Raw genomic sequence first — 21,906 nt, forward strand, 5'->3', positions numbered from 1 at the left:
TGAAGTAATAAAGCTGGGATTTCTACTCAGTGATAGTAGAGCTTGTTTTCTTTACCACCACAACCTATTGCCTCCCTAAATTTCACAAGTAAAGACAAAGTCTTCGGGTTTATCTTGATTATCTAGAATACTTTAAGACCACCTTCTTTCTTTCTTCTCTTGTAATGTACATCCTCCTTTAAACATCCCCCTTACAGCTCCAATTTGATAGCAAAGTCCAGAATTATACAAATTTATTCAATGTATTTTCCCTGTTTACAGATTTTAAAAATACACTGATTAAATTTTTGCTCTTTTGAAATACGTACACAGACTGATCCCTGTTTCCATAAATAAACCAATTAGCTTACCCACTTATACATTAGGCTAAAATGATAGCTTTTGTTGAAGTTTTACAAAATGAATTGGACTAAAATATTCTCATATCTATCAAGTGTGTGCCAATCAAATAGGCCATATGGTAATAGCAGATGTCTGGCTATGACCTATAAAGGATAGCTTTTTAATATATGTTCATACCCTACATCTTTAATTTTCTCCTTATTTTAAAGCTTCTCTCCATGGTATCTTAGAAGTTCACAAAATTCAGAAGTAATTGCATTCACTCTGAATGTATAGGACTCTGGAGATTTCTGATGCAGCTATAAGAATATAAAAGTGAAATCATGTGATAATGATTTCCTTTGATTGTAAGAAAATGCTCTTTAGAAAATCAGTTGAGCATTTTTGCCTCCCCATTTCATTGTAGATCACTACTTTAGTTATAGCTCACATCAGGTTTTGTATTGAAAAAAAAAAAAAGCTTTGTTTGGGACTGGGATACTGAAAGAAAAACCTCACTCAGTAGGAACAGTTTTAACCCTAGCTTCTCCAAAAAATCAGCAATTTTAAAATATAGGTAACTTTCAAACAGAGACATCTTAATTCCATGTTTATGCTGGTGTAAACAATTTTAATTCAAGGTGGATCTACCTAGAAAAACAAATTCAGATGGTTTTATGTAAAGTTTTCATAAAATCTGAATAAGGCAGAAAAGGAGTCTTAGCCTCTTAAAGTAACTTGTTTTCAACACAGGGTTTGAATACTAGGCACAAATTCCCAAACAAAAAGTGCATAGTCAGGTTTTTGATTTTTTTTTTTTGAAACTGCTTGACTGTTACAGGGTTTATTTTGAGCATCTCTGATTTGATTTTCCCTTTGTGAATCTGTTTATAAAGGAGCATGAAGGCTTTGATTTAATGAATTTGTTACTTTCCAAAATATCTTAGTACATTTTTGATATGGTGGTGATTGCCTGATTGATTCTAGTATTTGCTATAATACACAGTTTAACTTCTCTAGCACCCATATTTATTAAATATTAAAAAATGCCACATTGTTCCTGAATTAAAAAAAAAAAAGAGCAGCTTATTCATAAGAGTTTCTAGAGTGCGTGTCATTGCCTATTAGGATTTTCAGTGTTGATGTAAAACCACTGATTGGTGAGTCTCATGGCCAGGGGTTTTATTATGAGGTCTTTGTTTCTCTGAATTTTTTCTTCTTCTTCTTTAAAAAAGTTTTTTAAATGTTTATTTATCTTTGAGAGAGAGAGAGAGAGGAAGAGGGAGAGAGAGCGAGTACATGTGCGTGTGTATGTGTGCACACACGCACGCGTGCAGGAGAGGGGCAGAGAGAGAGGGAGACACAGAATCTGAAGTGGGCTCCAGGCTCTGAGCTGTCAGCACAGAGCCTGACACGGGGCTCAAACCCGTGAACTGTGAGATCATGACCTGAGCTGAAGACAGACTTAACCGACTTAGCAATGCAGGCTCCCATATTCCTACTAATACTGCTGGTTTGAGTAAATGAAAAAATTAGGTCAACGAGTATTGCGGATTAACCTTATTGTGCAGGTATTAGTCATCATAATTATTTTTCACTATAAATATATCATTATTACTTTTTGTTCAACTGGAAAGTAATTTCTACTTTCCATTTAATATATAGTTTTTCTCTTGTTTGACACCTGAGCCAGTTTTTCAGATTTGGTTTATTCTTTTTTGATTAAAAGTCAGGTCTTCACAGGGGGGTCTTGTTGACTTAATCTGTTTTTTTGGAATCCTGAGTCTCATTAATCTACTTGAGTAATCTACTTTGAGTTGATCTATGTTTGAGACAACTGGCTGCTTTAAAAGCACAAATTCTTTAAAGATTTAGAAAGGAACCCCAAAGTCAGAGCAAGAAAAATGAAATATTTGAGTTTGTAATCTTTTATGCAGGTGCCATTGTTTAATATAGTATTTTGTAGTTGCTTATTTTATGTAGTAAAAGATTCTGCCATATATTAACAGATCCTAGCAATCTTTGTAAAGGATTGCTATAAATAGCTTACTAAAAGAATACTACAGAAGACATTTTTTATTGAATTCTCTTTGATCTGAACATCAGTTGATGTCTATAAAGAGACCTGGTATGTCAGAAAACTTGTAGAAGAGTTGATTAACTGTGCACAGAAGGTAATACTAGATTACATGAAGAGTAAAATCAAATCAGAGGTAGCAGCTGAATTTTATAAATTTAGGAACAGTTGGGAAAAATCACACTTTTACGGAAACATCATAGTCATCTCAGGTCTCTAAAGCAGACACACTGTTGTCTTTCTTTTTTTAATGTTTATTTATTTATTTTGAGAGAGCGTGTGAGTGCACATGCGCATGAGCAGGGGAAGGGGCACAAAGAGAGGGAGAGAGAGAATCCGAAGCAGGCTCCATACTCAGTGCTAAGCCCAACACAGGATCAATCAGTCCCACAACCTGAGATCATGACCTGAACTGAAATCAAGAGTCAGATGCTTAGCCAACTGAGCCACCTGGGCACCCCCAGATATAATGTTTTAGAAGTGTTTTTATTTACTGTATTAAGTCTTACAGAACACAATATTTATCAATTTTCTTAATTTACCAATTTTATTCTAAATTAAAAGCTTTCTGAACAAGGCAAAAACCTTACATGGCTTTAGCATTTGTGTCAGGAATGAGAAAAGTGGTACTTTAGAATTAGCTAAATTTCATTTACATGTTTTGCAAAATTTTTTATTAGCGTGTACCATACAATCATGAAGTATTGGTCATAAAGTGTCTCAGTACCAACATTTTTGATATGATCCACCTTTATGGTTTACTTGTCAGAAATGTGCCACCAAAATAACATTGACTTATTGGGTCACATAAATTCTGAAGCTTTGAACCCTATTGTATCTAAATGAGATGACATCTGTTGAGATGGATAGGAGAATTCTCTGGATGGTACTGCTTGGCTGCCTAGCAATCACTCACGTGATATGTTTGGGGAATCAGGCAATAAGCAAGAAGTATGACAAAAGAGTATCACAAAATCTTTCACAAAGGCTAATTACGTGTATAGTAGCATCTGTTTTAGCTTCTGGTTGAGTGTATAAAATAATTGAAACTAGGCCAGCAGTACCTTTGGATAAGCTTCGCTGTGGAGAAAGAGGGGTCTAGCAACAATTGTGTAGCATTGCTCATGTGAGTTTGTTTGTTTGTTTGTTTTTGAAGATAGGGATCATGTTCTCAGGAGATTCTGAGAATCCAAGAAGATGTCCAATGTCTATCCTATGAATTGTGATGATTTGGAAAATGACATTTTGAAAAGATGTTCTTTGGCATTATTTTCAATAGAAAATTTCTTTTTTTTTTCTTTAAATTTTTTTTCAACATTTATTTTTATTTTTGGGACAGAGAGAGACAGAGCATGAACGGGGGAGGGGCAGAGAGAGAGGGAGACACAGAATCGGAAACAGGCTCCAGGCTCTGAGCCATCAGCCCAGAGCCTGACGCAGGGCTCAAACTCACGGACCGCGAGATCGTGACCTGGCTGAAGTCGGACGCTTAACCGACTGCGCCACCCAGGCGCCCCTCAATAGAAAATTTCAATCCATGTGAATAATTTATACTTAATTAAGCAACTGTTTATGTCTTTGATCAATCCTCATCATATAGAGTCCTTTTCCAAAAACATTGTGACTTCTTGATATAATAAAGTTATGTGTCAAAAATAGGAAAGCCATCTAACAACATGTACCTATTGTACTATTATTGTATCTGAATTAAGGTAATGCTAAAATTCTTGGACTAGTTAATGTAAAAGTAATATGAACTACCATTCAAACTCTACCAATGAGTGGCTGATGGATAACTGAATCTGATACAGTAAGGTCTCCTAACTCCTTATGACTTTTTAAAGTCCTCTTCAGAATAAGAGTAACAAAATATAATAATATAGGGGTGCCTGGGTGGCTCAGTTGGTTGAGTGTCCAACTCTTGATTTTGGTTCATGATCTCATGGTTCGATTCATGAGATTGAGTCCTGTGTCAAACTCCATGCTGACCACATGGAGCCTGCTTGGGATTCTCTCTCTTCCCCTCTCTCTGTTTCTCCCCACCTCAAAATTAAATAAACTTAAAAATAATATAAAATAGATTGATAAGTCTCTGTCAGAACTATCTTGAAAGAGTGTACGTATAAAGAAGTATTTAGCAAAACCTCTGATCCAGAATGTACTACCTGTATAACCATACTATAGAGAAGTTCTAGAACGTATGCATTTCCCTCTCATTAATATTAGACTTAACCATTTACATTTAACTTTAATGTTTAATTTTTAAACAAAGAATATTAACATTTTAAAAATTGAGAATATTCACATAATGTAAAAAACATTATTTAAATAATTTTAAAGTATACAGTTCAGTGTTTTTTGGTATATTCCTAAAGTTGTGCAGCTAGCACAACTATTTAATTCTAGAATGTTTTCATCACCCCCCCCCCCCCAGTATTCTTATACTAACAGTCAGATTCCATTATTCTCTCTTTCCAACCACTAGCAAGCACTAACTGACTTTCTGTATAAATGGCTTCAGTTATGCTGAATATTTCAAGTAAATAAAGTCATGTAATATGTGGTATTTTACGTCTGGCTTCTTTCACTGAACATAATGTTTTTAAGATTCATTAGTGTTGCAGCATGTCCCAGTACTTCAGTCCTTTTTAGAGTTGAATAATATTTCATTGCATAGATATACCACATTGTGTTTATTTGTTCACTGGTTGATGGACACTTGAGTCGTTTTCACATTGTAGCTATTATTGATAATAATATGCTATAATATTCTCTGATCGCTCATTTACAGATTTTTGTATAGACAAAAGCTTTATTTATTTCTCTTAGATACACATCTAGGAATGGAATTGCTGTTAACCCTATGTTTAACTTTTTGAGGAATTACCAAATTGTTTTCATAGCAGCTGCATTGTTTTACATTCCCACCAGCTTGTCCACATCATTGCCAACACTTTTTATTTCCTGTTTTTCAAAAATTATAGCCATTCTATTAGGTGAAATGGTAGTTGCATGTGGTTTAATTTTTTGTTTCTCTTATGAAGACAGATATTGAGTATCTTTCCACATACTTATTGGCCATTTGTATATGTTTTGGAGAAATGTCTATTCAAAAACTCTGCCTATTTTTAAAATGAGACTATTTATCTTTTTGCTGTTGAGTTGTGAGAGTTTGTTATATATTCTGCCTGCTAGACCCTTAACAGATTCATTATTTGCAAATACTTTATTCCATTTTGCGGATTGTCTTTTCACTGACTTGATAGTATCCTTTGCACAAAAGTTTTTAGTTTTGGTGAAATTCAGTTTATCTGTTTTTTTTTTTCTCCCCTTTGGTTGCTTATGCTTTTGGTGTCCTGTTTAAGAAACCATTACCTAATCTAAGGTCATGAAGATTTACACCTATGTTTCTTTTTAGGAATGTTATAGTTTTAGCTTATACATTTGGGTCTTAACATTTATTTTGAGTTTATTTTTATATGTTGTGTGGTGTAGAGGTGCAAATTCATTCTTTCGTAGGTCTAGATCCAGTTACTCCATATCCATTTTGAAAAAAACTATTCTTTCCTCATTGGATGATCTTAGCAACTTTGTTGAAAATGAGGTTTTTTTTGGTTTGTTTCTGGATTCTCAATTGTATTCCCTTGATTTATTTGTCTATAAATCTTATAGAAGCATATATTCCTATGCCAATACCATGCTGTTTTGATTTTAGTAGCTTCATAGAAAGTGTTGAAATTTGGAACTTTGAATCGTTCATCTTTGTTTTTATTTTTCAAGATTGTTTTGTCTCTTCTGGATCCCTTGCAATTCCATATGAATTTTAGAATCAGTGTGTCCATTTCTGCAAAAAAAGGAAATTGGATATTTGATAGGGATTGCACTGAATCTGTGGATCACTTTGGAGATCATTGGCATCTTAACAATAGTAAGTCTTTTAAACTGTGAACATGAAATGTCTTTCAATTTATTTAAATTCTTCCAGCAATGGTTTGTAGTTTTTAGTTTCAAGTCTTGGCATATCGTGGTTAAATTTATTTCAAAAATATTTTATTTTTTAAAAATGCTTTAGTAAGTGAAATTATTTTCTTGGTTATATTTTAGGATTGTTTACTGTGAGCATATTGAGATATGACTGATTTTTATATTGCTCTTGTATCATACAATTTTGCTGAACTCATTTATTAGATATAATAGTGATTTTGTAGACTCTTCAGGGTTTTCTGTATAAAAGCTGTCATCTGTGAATATAGGATAAAATATTCTATCTGCAAAATACGCTGTTGGAATTTTGATAGGGATTGTGTTGAATCTGCAGGTCACTTTGGGTAGGATAGTGGTTTCAACAACATAGTTTCCAATCTATGAACCGTGAGCCTTTCCATTTTTTTGTGTGTCTTCTTTCATTTCTTTTGGCGGTATTTTGTAGTTTTCTGTATTTAAGTCTCTCACTTATTTGGTTAGGTTTATTACTAAATATTTTATTTTTTTTGATGCTATTTTAAATGGAATTGTTTCCTTAATTTCTTTTTGAGATCGTTCCTTGTTAGTGTATATCTCTCTTCTATAATTATTTCTTTTATTGATATTATCTATTTCATAAGGCATCATTCTCATGGTTTCCTTTCATCAGTGAACATGATTTTATTTAGTATTTTGAACATATTTAAAATAGCATTTAAATCTGTGTCTAGTAATGTCTGAACTTCCTCAGGGAGATTTTTTGTTTATTTCTTTTTTTGGTTTGTATGGGCCATATTTCTTTCTCTTTCTTTCTTTCTTTCTTTCTTTCTTTCTTTCTTGTACATGCTCTGCAATTTTTGTTGAAAAGTATACATTTTGAATATTATGATCATGCAAATTTGGAAATCATATTCTCTTTTTCAGCTGGTGTTTTGTTGCTGCTTAATGTAGTAGTTGTTCTAAACTAATTTTGTAAAATCGGTATTCTTTCTCATGTTTGGTCACTGAATTCTGTTTTGTTAACTTACTGATTAGCGGGTGATTGGACAAATATTTAATGACTGGAACTAAAACAAATCTCCCAATTTTTCAGATGGGCTCTGTGAGTAAGTTTGGGGCATACTTTCAACACTCAGCCTGGCATTTTACAACTCTGCCTCAGCCTATATTTCCTGCTTGTGCAAGCCCGAAGAAAGCCAGAAGTGAGCATTTAGGGCCTTTTCATGTCTATACCCAGCATGTGCATAGTCTGGGTGTGAACATGGCCTTATGGATTCCCAATAACACATTGGATCTTTTCAAAACCTTTATTCCTCAAAGCATCCCATTTCTCAAACTTTCTTCTCAAGCTTTTTGGTTATTCTGTTATTTTTCCAAACTGTCATCCATTGCCCTTTGGCAGATGTGACTAATATATTTCCTTGTAAGTTTGACAAACACGGCTTCTTAGATAGCAAACTCAGCACTGTGAGTGTCCTAAGCTAGACAAGATAAAAGCAAGCCCTTTAAGGAGTCATCAGACAGGTCAACCAAACACACCCACATCTCATTGTGAATGAAGATTGTTTTGTTCTCTCTGGTATTGCTGTCTGTAATGGGAATGTGAGTTACCTTCAAGGCCAAATCTGAGCTAATTATTAGATAATGGGATTGAGAGTAAGTTAAAATACACCACAAAGCTCTCAGTGTTTTTTTTTGTTTTTTTTTGTTTTTTAACCAACATTCCCAGTTTTTCTTGATTATACATTATCTTAGTTGCTGCAAGTTTCTGGTTAATTTCTAGAATTCCAAAGAAGTTGATTATGACAGGTTTTGCCAGTATTTTTATTGACTATAAAGTCAGACAGACTTAGATTTTAGAGGGACAGACTCAGATTTTCATTCTATGCCATTTTTTGTTAAGAACACTCTCTTTAGAGGAAGTGCCTGGGTGGCTCAGTCAGTTAAGCATCTGACTCTTGGTTTCAGCTCAGGTCATGATCTCACAGTTGTGAGATCAAGTCTGTTGTGACTCAGATTCTGTGCTGGCTGTGGAGCCTGCTTGGGATTCTCTCTCTCCCTTTCTCTCTGCCCCTTCTCCACTTGTGCGCTCGCTCTCTCTCTCTCTCTCCCCCTCTCCCCGCCTCTCCCTCTCTCCCTCTCTCTTTCTCTCCCTCTCCACCTCTCCCTCTCCCTCTCAATAAATAAATGAAAAAAACACTTTCTTTAGAATTTTAACAAATAATAACATAGAATACTTACTGATAGGAATCCAAAATATGTGAAGTACTAGTATCTTAATACAGTGGATATATCTTATTACAAAATGAAACAGAAACATATAATTTACATGCTACTCTCCACTTTGACTCATTTTAACCCATATCTCTTTTTCTCTCTCAATAATTGGAAATTAAACTTACAAACTTGTCACATGGTGTAAGAAAACGGGGAGTTAGTCTATTTGACCCTCTTCATCATGGTCTTCCCTTTTTGCCAAGGCTCAACAGAATTGGGAGAGTCAGCAGTTATTATTTAACTACAGAGTGTCACATATTAATAAAACTAAATGTGTTTTTTTCTTCTGATACTTCCCCAGCAGTATTGATTCTTAGATATGGTGGGCTCACATAAGACTAGGAGAATTGTGTGAGACATGTGTATTGACTTTAAATGCTTGGCAAAAACACATGTTTCTTTTCAGGTTTACAGGGAGATAGTAAAATGGTAAACAAGGATTTTGCTACTTTGTTTGAACATTAAATTTGCATATTGTGTGTGTAGGCGTGTATGTGTGTGTTAGGTATTTATTGACTTTTATCAAAAACAAAGTTCCACGATACTGTTTTAACTTGTTTAGTTTCAGTAAGGAGGTTTGAGAAAGTTGTTTTCTGTTACTTCAAAAAAAAAAAATAGCATAGATGATAGTAACCAACATTTATATAGAAATTTAAATGGTTTATAAATTTATACTTCTTAATTTTTCCATATATTGTCCCTTAAATTCTCACAAAAAATGTATTCACAAAGGAAAAAAAAGTTCAGAAATGTTGGGAATAACGTGGGGTCCCAAACTTGGACTAATTACAGGTCCTATATTTTTACAATATTATGTGTTTAAAAATAATGTGTATAGGCTTGAGTGACAGATGCTTAGTCTGAACCATTTCCCTAACTAAGCAGTCCATGGGATTGATTTATTGCAGTTCTGAAATTTTACCTTAGTCTATCATCTCAGGGGGCCATCATTAAAATCATTCCTTAATGTAATGGTATAAATGGGTTCTCCAATATTTTAAGGTTTTCTCTGAGGAAGGACTTTCCTGAAGTCTTTGATGTTTTATAATCAGAAGTCTTTTTGATCTTGCTTGGTTATACCAATTTTGCATAATAATCCCCTGCCAATAATAATTCTGTCATATGAAATTGCTCTGCTTTTTGCTTGATGGTCATCAAAGAATATTTGTTTCAGTCAAATTAATTGCCTGTGGTATAAATGCAACCAAGGGATTAATTTCTATAAGAAGTTTAAAAGCTGGCTCACTATTTAAATTTCATGAATCTATTGGGTTAAATTTGTTTAAGCCTTTATTCCCAACCTTGGGGGAGAAAAAATGTCATATCACTTTTCTAAATTATCATTAATATGTACCAGAGTTTGGAGATAACAAAATAAGAAGTCCAGATGACTACAGAGAACAGAAATGTGTTTGATTTTCAAGTAAGCTATTGATAACTTGAGTTGTGCAATAAATGAAATACCTCTGTCTATGAACCTGAAGAACATTTACTGAGGAGTCAGAGTTCTGAATCTCTATGAGATCAGTAATCAGAAGCATTGTTCTGTGAAAGAGGATGGATGGATGGATGGTGGAGAAAAATGGGTTTCAAGCCAGACCCTTGTGTCTTGGTTTACTCATCTGTTTATAGTATTACTGTGAGTATCTTGGGGGAATAAGTATGAAAGATGTTTTAAAAACTATAAAGTGAATCATAGACATAAAGTGCTTTTAGTACCACACATTAATAATTCTTAAGAGAGTGAAGGGTAGTGTGCCATATCACTTGTAGATGTTAGAAGGTGACTCTTCTAGTTGCCGCTTAAGTTGTTTGCCTGCCATTACAGCAACATTTCAGCCGTGCCATTAGGCAGGCTAGAGAAAGTCATAATTCTTAGCTCTCCTTGTGATTCAAGGAATATTATAGGTTCAATTAGACAAAGTAGGCTAAAGAAAAAAAAAGAAAAAAAAGAAAAAGTGAGTCATAATGCCAGATTTCAAGAATTGTTGGCAGTGTTTGTAATCTAGGTTTAGATACTACCAGGATTTCTTCAACATTTGATTCTGATTCTCTGTATATACTGGTTACTTCATGTTTTCTCCACCCTTATCCCCTCATCTAATCTCAGTTACTTCCCAAAGGCTCTACCTCTTAATATTATTCCATTAAGGGTATGGTTTCCAAATAGGAATTTTGGGAGGAGGCAAACATGCAGTCCATAACATTCCATTCCTGGCTTCCAAATTTCATGTTCTTTTCATATGCAAGTAAAATTTATGACATCTTGACAACCCTAAAAGTCTTAACTTATTCCAGCATCCTTGAACTCAGGGTATGATTTACCCTGAGGTAAATTCCTCTTCAGCTGTGAGTCTGTGACACCAGACTTGCTTACAAATTACAGTGGTGGGACAGGATAGACGTTCCCATTCAAAAACGGTGAAATAGGCAAGAAGAAAGGGATAATGGAGTTCTAAAACCTAGTAGGAAAAATAATAATAAACCTTAAAGCTCAAGACTAATCCTTTTTGGTTTGATGCTCCACCTTCCAGTCTCACTGGGAGGCAGTGTGCCCTACCATGGGTCAGTAGGACAGCTCTCCAATGGCTATGTAGTGGCTGCACCCCTACAGCAGCTCTCTTGCTGGGCCCTCTGGCTCCTTGGGGCTCTTTGCCCTGTACTGGTAGCTCTCCTGATCTGGGGTCCCTAGCTTGTAGCTTCTATGGGCAGCCATATCCTTTGAAATCTAGGTTGAGGTAGCCATGCCCTTCATGGCTCTGCTGAATACAGCCCATACTAAACTCATTTCAGGGTCCAACCCCTGAAGCACAGGGCAGGGGCATTCTGGGCTATCTGACTTTGAAACCACCCTGTCCCCCAGGAGCTTGTACAATGGGCCTCTGATGGGAGTGGCAGCCCTAATGGTGTCTGATTTAACTTTGGGGTCATTCTTCAATTACCTTGGTATTCTTCAGTTGTCTGGCTTCTGTTCTTCAATTACCTTGGTATTCTTCAGTTCCTGGCTTCTGTTCAGATGGCTGATTTATACTAATCTCCTTATCAATGGTTTGCTTAGCCATATCCTTAATGTTCTCATTTTTTATAATATGGATAGGCTGAGAATTTTCAAAATCTTTAAATTCTGCTTATTTTGTAAAAAAATATTTTTTAAATTCCAGTTAACATACAGTGTAATATTAGTTTTGGGTGTACAATATAGTGATTCACCAGTTCCATACAATACCTGGTGCTCATCATAACAAGTACACCCCTTAATCCTCATCATCTCTTTAATCCATTCCCCCACCCACCTTCCCTCTGGTAACCAACAGTTTGTTTTCTATAGTTAAGAGTCTGTTTCTTGGTTTGGCCCTCTCTCTCTCTCTCCTTTTCTCTTTGTTCTTTTGTTTTTGTTCTTAAATTCTACATATGAGTGAAATCACATGGTATTTGTCTTTTTCTGACTTACTTCCCTTAGCATAATGCTCTCTAGCTCCATTGATGTTGCAAATGACAAAATTTCATTCTTTTATATAGCTGAGTAATATTCCATTGTGTGTGTGTGTGTGTGTGTGTGTGTGTGTGTGTGTGTGCATGTATACATATACATACATGCACACACATACACACACTTCCTCTTTATCCATTCATCAGTTGATGGATATTTGGGCAGTTTCCATAACTTAGTTATTGTAGATAATGATGTTATAAACATTGGGGTGCATGTATGACTTTGAATTAGTATTTTTATATTTTTTGGGTAAATACCTAGTGGTGCAATTGCTGGATTGTAGGGTGTTTCAATTTTTAACTTTTTGAGGAATCTCCATACTGTTTTCCAGAATGGCTGCAACAGTTTGCATTCCCAACAGCAGTTCAAGAGAATTCTCCTTTCTCTATATCTTTGCCAGCACCTGTTGTTTCTTGTATTGTTGATTTTAGCCATTCTGACAGGTGTGAGGTGACATCTCATTGTAGTTTTGATTTGTATTTACCTGATAATCAGTTGAGCATCTTTTCATGTGTCTATTAGCTATCTGTAGGTGTTCTTTTTTTTTTTAAGTCTTGTTTGTTTATTTATTTATAAATATTTATTTTTGAGAGACAGAGAGAGAGAGTGCAAGTGGGGTAGGGGCAGAGAGCGGGGGAGACACAGAACTTGAAGCAGACTCCAGGTTCTGAGCTGTCAGCACAGAGCCTGACGCAGGGCTCAAACCCATGAACTGCAAGATCATGCCTTAACTGAAGTCAGACGCTTAACTGCCTAAGCCACCCAGGTACCCCATAATGTTTGTCTATTTTTGAGAGGGAGAGAGACAGAGTGCAAGTGGGGGAGGGGTAGAGAGAGAGGGAGACACAGAATCGAAGCAGGGTCCAGGCTTTGAGCTGTCAGCACAGAGCCCGATGTGGGGCTCGAACTCACGAACTGTGAGATCATGACCTGAGCTGAAGTTGGATGCTTAACCAACTGAGCCACCCAGGTGCCCTGCTATCTGCAGATTTTCTTTGGAAAAAAGTCTATTCATTTCTAAATTAGATGAGTATTGAGTTTGGTAAGCTTTTTATTTTGATGAAATCCCAATAGTTTATTTTTGCTTTTGTTTCCCTTGTCTCAGGAGACATATCTAGAAAGAAGTGCTACAGCCAATGTCAAAGCAGTTACTGCCTGTGTTCTTCTTCAGGATTTTGAGGTTTTCCTGGCTCACATTTAGGGTTTTAATTGATTTTGAATTTATTTTTGTGTTTGATGTAAGAAAGTGGTCCAATTTCATTCTTCTGTGTGTTTCTGTCCAGTTTCCCCAATACCATTTGTTAGAGATTTTCTGTTTCTCATTGAATATTCTTTCCTGCTCTATTGAAGATTAATTGACCATGTAGTTGCGGGTTCATTTCTGGGTTTTGTATTCTGTTCTATTTATCCATGTGTCAATTTTTGTGCCAATACCATACTGTTTTGATCACTACAGCTTTGTAATACAACTTGAAGTCTGGAGTTGTGATGCCTCCAGCTTTGCTTTTCTTTTTCTAGCTTGCTTTGGTAATTTGGGGTCTTTTGTGGTTCTATACAAATTTTAGGATGTTTGTTCTAGCCCTGTGAAAAATGCTGGTGTTATTTAAAAAAAAATTTTTTTTAATTCTAGTTAACATACAGTGCAATATTGGTTTCAGGAGTAGAAGTCAGTGATTCATCATTTACATGCAACACCCAGTGCTTATCATAACAAGTGCCCTCATTAATACCCATCATGCATCTAGCCCATCTCCCACCCACCTCCCTCTATCAATCCTCAGTTTGTTCTCTATCATTTAGAGTCTCTTATGGTTTGTTTCCCTTTCTCTCTGTTTCCCCCTCCCATACGTTCATCTGTTTTGTTTGTTAAATTCCACATGAGTGAAATCATATAGTATCTGTCTTTCTATAACTCACTTATTTTGCTTAGTATAATACACTCTAGTTCCATTCACATCATTGCCAATGGCAAGATTTCATTCTTATTGATGACTAATATTCCATTGCATATATATAATTTCTGGTGGTATTTTGATAGTGATTGAATTAAATGTGTAGATTTCTTTGAGTAGTATAGACATTTTAAAAATATTTGTTTTTCCAATCCATGAGCATGGAATGGTTTTCCATTTCTTTGTGTCATCTTCAATTTCTTTCATCAGTATTTTATAGTTTCCTGAGTACAGGTCCTTCACCTTTATTAAGTTTATTGCTAGGTATATTATGGTTTTTGGTGTAATTGCAAATGGCATTGGTTTCTTAATTTCTCCTTCTGCTGCTTCATTATTGGTGTATAGAAAAGCAATAGATTCCTGTACATTGTTTTTGTATCATGTGACTTAATTCATTTATCAGCTCTAGCAGTTTTTCTCACATGCATATGGAACAGTCTCCATAATAGATCACATATTATGTCACAAAACAGGCCTCAATGAATACAGAAAGATTGAAATAATAAAAATGTTTATTTGTACATACACAAGTAGTCATAGATAAAGAAAATACAGGGGAATGATGAATACCAGATTCAAGACAGTGTTACCTCTGAGGAAAAAGAATGGAAAGGGATAGGGGTAAAGTCTATACAGGCTTAAATTGCTTGAAGATTTTATTTCTTAATCTGAGAAACTATTACATGGATATTCATTATAAAATTTCTATGCCTGAAATATTTCACAACAATCTTCTTCCTGCCTCCCTATCTCCCTCCCTCTATCCCTGCATCTTCCTTCTTCCTTCTTCCTTCCTTTCTTCCTTCCTCTCCTTCCTCTCCCTCCTTCCATCTTTTTATGTATGTGTTTGTATATATGGCCCATCATCTGTCTACCTACCTATCCTCATCTGCCTGTTGTCTGCCTATCTCAACAGGTAGTACAAAATGGATAATAGATCTGAGTATTAGATTATTATTTTTGCTGAATATTTTAAACATAAAAATTTTAAAAAGATTATACTTGATCCTGTGTGGATAATGGATCAGAGGAGTTAAGAAGGGGTGTGAGGTACCATTGAGTCTTACTGCAGTAGTAGATGGAAGAAGATAGTGAATCGTAAAGTTGTTTAGGAAGTGGAATGGATGTCTGTGAAGACAACTTGAAAGTGTAATGTAGGGAAAGACTGGTGGGAGGCTGGTTCTCCTTTTTCTGTCATGAGCCTCCTAGTGGACAATACAATGACTTCTATTGCTAGAAATACATGTGGAAAGGATACTTTTGATGGTTGGTACAAGGTGACCTCCTATCTATTTAATTTTAATATTCACAGTTTGTATTTCTTGCAACATTCTGTGATGTATTGTGTATACTAGTAAGTACATCCAAAAGCCTTTGCTACAGAGTCCAACAGAAGGAATTTTCTGGTGGGGCTTACTTCCTTCTGAAAAGTTCAGTTAAAATTTTCTGTTTAAAGAAGTAGACTTGTTCAAATAGCATGTTCATGGTTTATACTGAACAAGCTGGCATGAGGTGTTGTAGGAGAGAACCACTACTTGGTCCTGCTTATGGAGAGTATTGGCTTTGGACTGTGGAAATGCTGACAGGATTGAAACAGTGCTTGCAGCTGAGAATCACCTGTTAGGAAAGGGATGTTGCATAAAGATGCTGGCTGGAGATCGCAGAATGTGCTGACCTATATACTGGAGAGGGCTCTAAAGAGGGCAATGTGCAAGGCTTTCACTGTTGTTAGAATTCAGGTGAAAAATGTGTGTTATAGGCACTTTTTACCCCGGCATGACTTCTGTGGATGCTGCCAGTTGATCAGAATTTCCTGCATGCTGCTTTGTGGTCATTTTATTTCTGTGCTAGGTCTGGATGTAGAATTAGAAAAAGATCCTTGTATTTCTTCAGCCATTAGTAGATGGTACAACAAATAGTTCTCACTTTCATAACTCAAAGTTATTTAAGATTTGCCATAGCACTGTTTGTTTCTGATCAAATTCTTGGCAAATAGCAGAAGCTGATACTTCTATTCTTACATTGCTTGTGCCCATTGCTATAACAGGATATGAAAAGGAAAAAAAAAATTAAAGGCACTCAGGTTAGTGATTCTAGCAATTTATTCTATTTCTTGTTGAGTTCAATTCACATTCACCAAGTTCATGATTATTTCTGCCCTGGGCATGCTACCTAGGTTGAATGCCTCATAAGAGCATTTATTCTTCAGGCTCAAAACCTAAACTTTTTGGTGAGGTACATGAGGAGGTCTTCCAAACTATTTTGTTATCTATTTTCAAGGTTTAAATAGCTAATTCATTTCATGATTTGAAACTCAATAACTCATCATTCCCTAATAAAAGCTACTGGGTACCCCTAAGTATTATGTTAATAAATTGAGCAAGTGAGTCCTCTTAAGAACTAAGGCTCAGCTGTGGCCCCTGGGTGGCTCAGTTGGTTAAGCATCTGACTTCAGCTCAGGTCATGATCTTACCCTTTGTGGGTTTGAGCCCTGCATTGGGCTCTGTGCTGACAGCTCAGAGCCTGGAGCCTGCTTTCAATTCTGTTATCTCCTTGTTTCTCTGTCCCTCTCCTGCTCATGCTCTCTTTCTTTCTCTCAAAAATAAATAAAAGTTAAAAAAAAAAAAAACCAAATAGGCTCAGCTTATGGGACATCCTAGATTCAGCTGTATGGTAGTCTTATTGATAGGACTTGCCATTTTCCAGTGTTTAATTAAAAAAAAAATGTTTATTTATACTTGTGGGGGCTGGGGGAGAGCATTAGCAGGGGAGGGGCAGAGAGACAGAGACAGAATCTGAAGCAAACTCCAGGCTCTGAGCTGCGAGCTGTCAACACAGAGCCTGACGCAGGGCTCAAACCCATGAACAGTGAGATCATGACCTGAGCTGAAGTCAGGTGTTCAACTGACTGAGCCACCCAGGCTCCCCTCCAGTGTTTATTTTTTGTGACTACATCCCTTATTCTGAATCAGAAAAAGGTAAGCATATGTTTAAAACTGAAGTAAATACAAAGTTTAGTTTTGAGCAGTTTTGTAACATATGTGGAGGAAATTCGTAATCCTGGTAACTTGAGGGTTCATTTCAGTTAAGAATGAAAATTTTATTTATATGTTTTATTCACTGAGACCAAACTCAGATTACATTTTTTTTTTAAGTTGGTTCCAAGAATTCATCAGTGGGAAGCTAGAGAGAAAACAAAACAAAACATGAGGTCTTGATAGTAGAAGAGGCAAAGATTCGAAGGCCTGTCTATCCATTCCTTGTAAGAAATATACCTTCCATAAACTTCATGTAAATAAAGTTTGCAAAATTATAATCAGACTTTCAGGGGCAAGGTGGTGTTTCTAACTTGCATTCTCAGCAATCACCACCAATGTCTATTTTGTTAAGGGGGAAACTTCAAGAAGAGTTTATGTTAATATTTCAGGGCTTCGATCCTAAGTTATCAAGACTTTGAGGGAGTCTTACAGATCATTTGTTTCTATTTATTATTGAAGACTCCTGCTTTTATCTTATCTTCTACTGAATTCACACATTCTCAGATACATTCTGATACTCTTAATATTGCTTGTACTTCTGGAAAAAGGACAACTTTACAGAAAATAATGTCTTGGGCCTCTCCTGATCTCCCTTCTAAAATCACAGTCTCATACCTGCCAGGCTTTTCTTCTTGCCTTGACCTGTTGTTATATACAGTTCTTCTAGAGTAGAGTTTTTCAATTTTGGCATTGTTGATTTGGAGCTGGAGAATTCTTTGTTGTTAAAGGTTGTCCTGTGCATCATAGGATGTTTGGCAGTATCCCTGGTGTCATTCTATGCAGTCGAGACAACCAAAAATGTCTCCATACCTTACCAAATGTTCCCTGAGGGCAGAAGTTTTCCTAGTTAAGAACAACTATTCTAGACATGTTGATATGGGTCCCCCAAGGGGAGTCAATGGTGAATGACTATAATTTTGCAACCTTGCTTATATTTGGATTAGGTTTTCATGCAGATAGACATATTTGGGAGTTATCCTAAAAAATTCATGAGAGGGAACTTCTTTTTACAGAAGCGTCTTTCTGTCTCAGGGCTCACCTTCTGTGTTCTCTGTTGTGTTCAGCAGTATCAATTCATGGATTGCTTTTCTATATTAGGTGCCGAAAACATTAGTGTGAGGATGAAAAATGATTTCTACTCTAAAGGAGTAGGTACTCCAGGGACTGTTGGTGAATCCTTGACCAAAATGGAGCTTAACATAAATCAGCATTAACTGTGGACCCTACGTTCGTGATGAACACTGCTACTGGCTTTCATTAATGAAAGACACCACACTATATATATTCGTTTTTATGCATAAGAATCTGCCTTACTCAACTATTCTTGTATCATTATTAAAGGATGAATAATACCCAGAGAGGTAGTTAAAGCCACCTAATTGGCATATGAATAAATGAAATGTTCAATTAAGGAGGCCAAATGCCAAGGATTTGAATTAGTTTAATGCTTTTCTGTGACTTGACATGATACATTAATGGTGACTAACATTTACAAAATGCTCTGCTTTCTCAGACACAGGGTTAATTGTTAAGCTTTGGCTTAAACCACTTAATTCTTTTGTCACTTTATATTTTCTTGTGTTGTTCTTTGCTTAAATTCATACAGAATAGTCCTCATTTTAGTAAACATATTTTCCATTTTAAGATCTTTTGAGGCTTTATTATTCACTGATGCTCTCATTAGATGCTATATATTTTACTTTATTATGCAGCTACTAGATTGAGATGATTTCCTAATTGGCATCTTTCAGCTTTCCAGTGGCTTGCACAAATTAAGAAGATTCTATTCTGCTTATTGGGAGTGAGCTGATAGCTTGTGACATCTGTGCAGACCTTAAAAATGATCAGCCATAAAATCATTTAATGTCTAATCGAGGATATTGGACAGCTTCTATCACTGGCTGGATTTTCAGGTCTTTGTGAAATAAAATAATAATGATAATAAAAATCAAGTGTACTAATGCAAGATATGAATTCTCTTTGCTCTTATTTGTTCTGCTGGTCACTCCTCCCACTACCTATTTCAAAAAGAGTTACCTAAAATAGAAACCTAGTCCTCTGAAGGTTGTGGAAAACACTCCTTTAAAAGAGAAAAGTCTTTCTTTATTTTGGTGCATATGCATTTATAATTGTTCAAATAATTGAATATAAGAATATAGATGGAATTATATTATTTAGAACAGATAGTGATTTTATGGGTAATTTAGCACAGTGCCCTCATTTTTCATATAAGAATGCTGAAATTCAGATAGGTTAAATTATTGACTTGCTCAAGGTCTCTCAGCTAGGAAGAGGCAAAGGAAGCATAATAATACAGATGATAATACAGAATTACTAATTCCAGGCCTAGTGGCATTGGTTTTCTAGCATATGATCTTTCTATCTGAACTTCAGAAGTATTTTTTTTCTGGTCATATGATTATATGATTTAAAGTTGAGGATAAAGAAGGCTAAGATATTCTCTTATCCACAACCCCATTTTTTTTTTATGTTTCAAGGGTTGTTTTGATGATCCCCTAATATTTGGAGATTCACTATAAACATCACAAGGTACAAATGAACACATGTGAGTTGTATGATCTAATTGTTCTACTTGAATCAGATTTCTTTCTGTTTCTATAGGTGCACATTTTCAAATTTATATAAACAAGATACCTTTGACATTGTTCATTTATATAAACATAAAATGTTAAAAAGTAAAATGACATATTTTTATGTGTTGAATTTTTTTATAGGTAGGAGCAAAAATGTTTTTGCTATAATAAAGTCAGTGTTGCAGAATTTATTGTTTTCTTTTTTCTCTTTAAGTTTACTTATTTATTTTGAGAGGGAGAGGGGGGAGAGAGAGAGAGAGAGAGACAGAGAGACAGAGAGAAAGGGAGAGAGAGGATCCAAAGCAGCCTCCACACTGTGGAGCCTGATGCAAGGCTCAACCCATGAACCATGCAGTCATGACCTGAGCTGAAATCAAGAGTTGTATGCTTAACTGACTGAGCCATCCAGGTGCCTGGAGTATTGTTTTCTTAAGATAGCTGTTCAGTATAGTTTCAAGGGATATAAACTTGTTGTAGTGAGCATTCCTACAGAAAAGAATTCTGTCATAATTTAGTAATATTAGTGACAATGTAGAGATTATAGATACTGTAGGTGAGAGAAGTATCTCATTGTAGTTATGAGTTGTATTTCTGTAATGACTAATAATATTGAACATCTTTTCAGGTGCTTTTGGCCACTTGTATATCTTCTATTCAGATCCTTTGCCTATTTTTAAATTAGGTTATTTCACTCTTGGATACATACCCAAGATAAATGAAAACATACACACAAAATTTTGTAGTTGAATGTTCATATCAATATTATTCATAATAGCAAAAAAATGGAAAAGTCCAAATATCTGGCAACTAAGGAATAAACAAAATGTGGTATATCTATACAATCAAAAACTATTTGGCAATAAAAGTGAATAAAATACTGATGCATGCTATAACATTGGATGAACCTTGAAAATATACTAGGTGAAAGAAGCCAATCGCAAAAGATCATATGTCATATAGTTTCATTTGTATGAAATGGCTAGAACAGGCAAATCTAGTAGAGACTGAAAGTAAATTAGTGGTTGCCTCAGGCTAGGGAAGAGAAGAGTGGAAAGTGAGTGTTAATGGGTCTGTGGTTTCTTTCAGGGCTGATGGAAAGGTTCTAAAATTAGATAGCAGCTATGGTTGCTCAGCTCTGTAAATGTACTAAAATCATTGAATTGTAAACTTGAGCAGTAGGGTAATGTTATGGTATGTGGATTATATTTCAATAAATATATTTGAAAAAAGAAAAAAAACACACTTCTAACCACATAGTTTTACTCTCTGGCAGTTTATCAAATAATAGAAATGAGAGTTTCAAAATAGGGCTTTTAGAAAGAATCTTTACTATTAGAATAAGTTGTTTACCAACTGCTCAGTAAAATAACCATTTGCACTTAAACTGTTAGCTAAAATCTACATATTGCAAACAAGTGTTTTCACTTCCTTTCTCAAAAAATAGTATCATCATCTACCTAATTGCCCAAACCAGGTACTTGAAAGTCGTTTTCCATTTTCTTTTCCTCTCACCTATAGTGAAGTAAGAGGTTCTGTTGATTTCACCTTTCACCTCCTGGGTATCATATGGCATTCTCCTTTTTGATCATGCTGCCCCAGTCTTAGTTCAGAATATTTGGCCTTCCCTATTTTTATAGACTTTGGTTGGTCTAGTGTTCTGGTAGAGACTGTTCTGAAATGCATATATTATCTCAGTGATACTAACGGTACAGTTTTACTTACAGAATAAAGACTAAACTTCTTAGCACAATCTCGAAGGACTTAAGAACCTGTCCATTTTCAAGTTATACTTTTTATCTTTCCCACACACCAAGTTACAGTGCATGTGTCATGCCATTTTTTTTCTCTTTGAATTTCTACTTTGATTATTTAGAAGTGTGTTGTCTGCTTTGTTTTTAGTTTGGTTATTTAGATGTGTGTTGTTTAGATTCCAAATATTTGAACATTTCCAGCTACCTTTCTGATATTGATTTATAGTTTAATTCCACTGAGTTCTGAAAACATACTTGGTGTTTGCTAAGGTGTACTTAAAATTTGCTAAGGTGTATTCTGTGGCCCAGAATATGGTCTATCTTGGTGAACATTCCATGCGAGCTTAAAAACAATGTGTATTCTCTTGTTGGATGGAGTATTCCATAAATGTCAACTAGATCAAGTTGATTAATAATAATATTCACATCATGTATATTTT

This window comes from Prionailurus viverrinus, chromosome A3 (assembly GCF_022837055.1).
Source record: "Prionailurus viverrinus isolate Anna chromosome A3, UM_Priviv_1.0, whole genome shotgun sequence".
Lineage (NCBI taxonomy): Eukaryota > Metazoa > Chordata > Mammalia > Carnivora > Felidae > Prionailurus > Prionailurus viverrinus.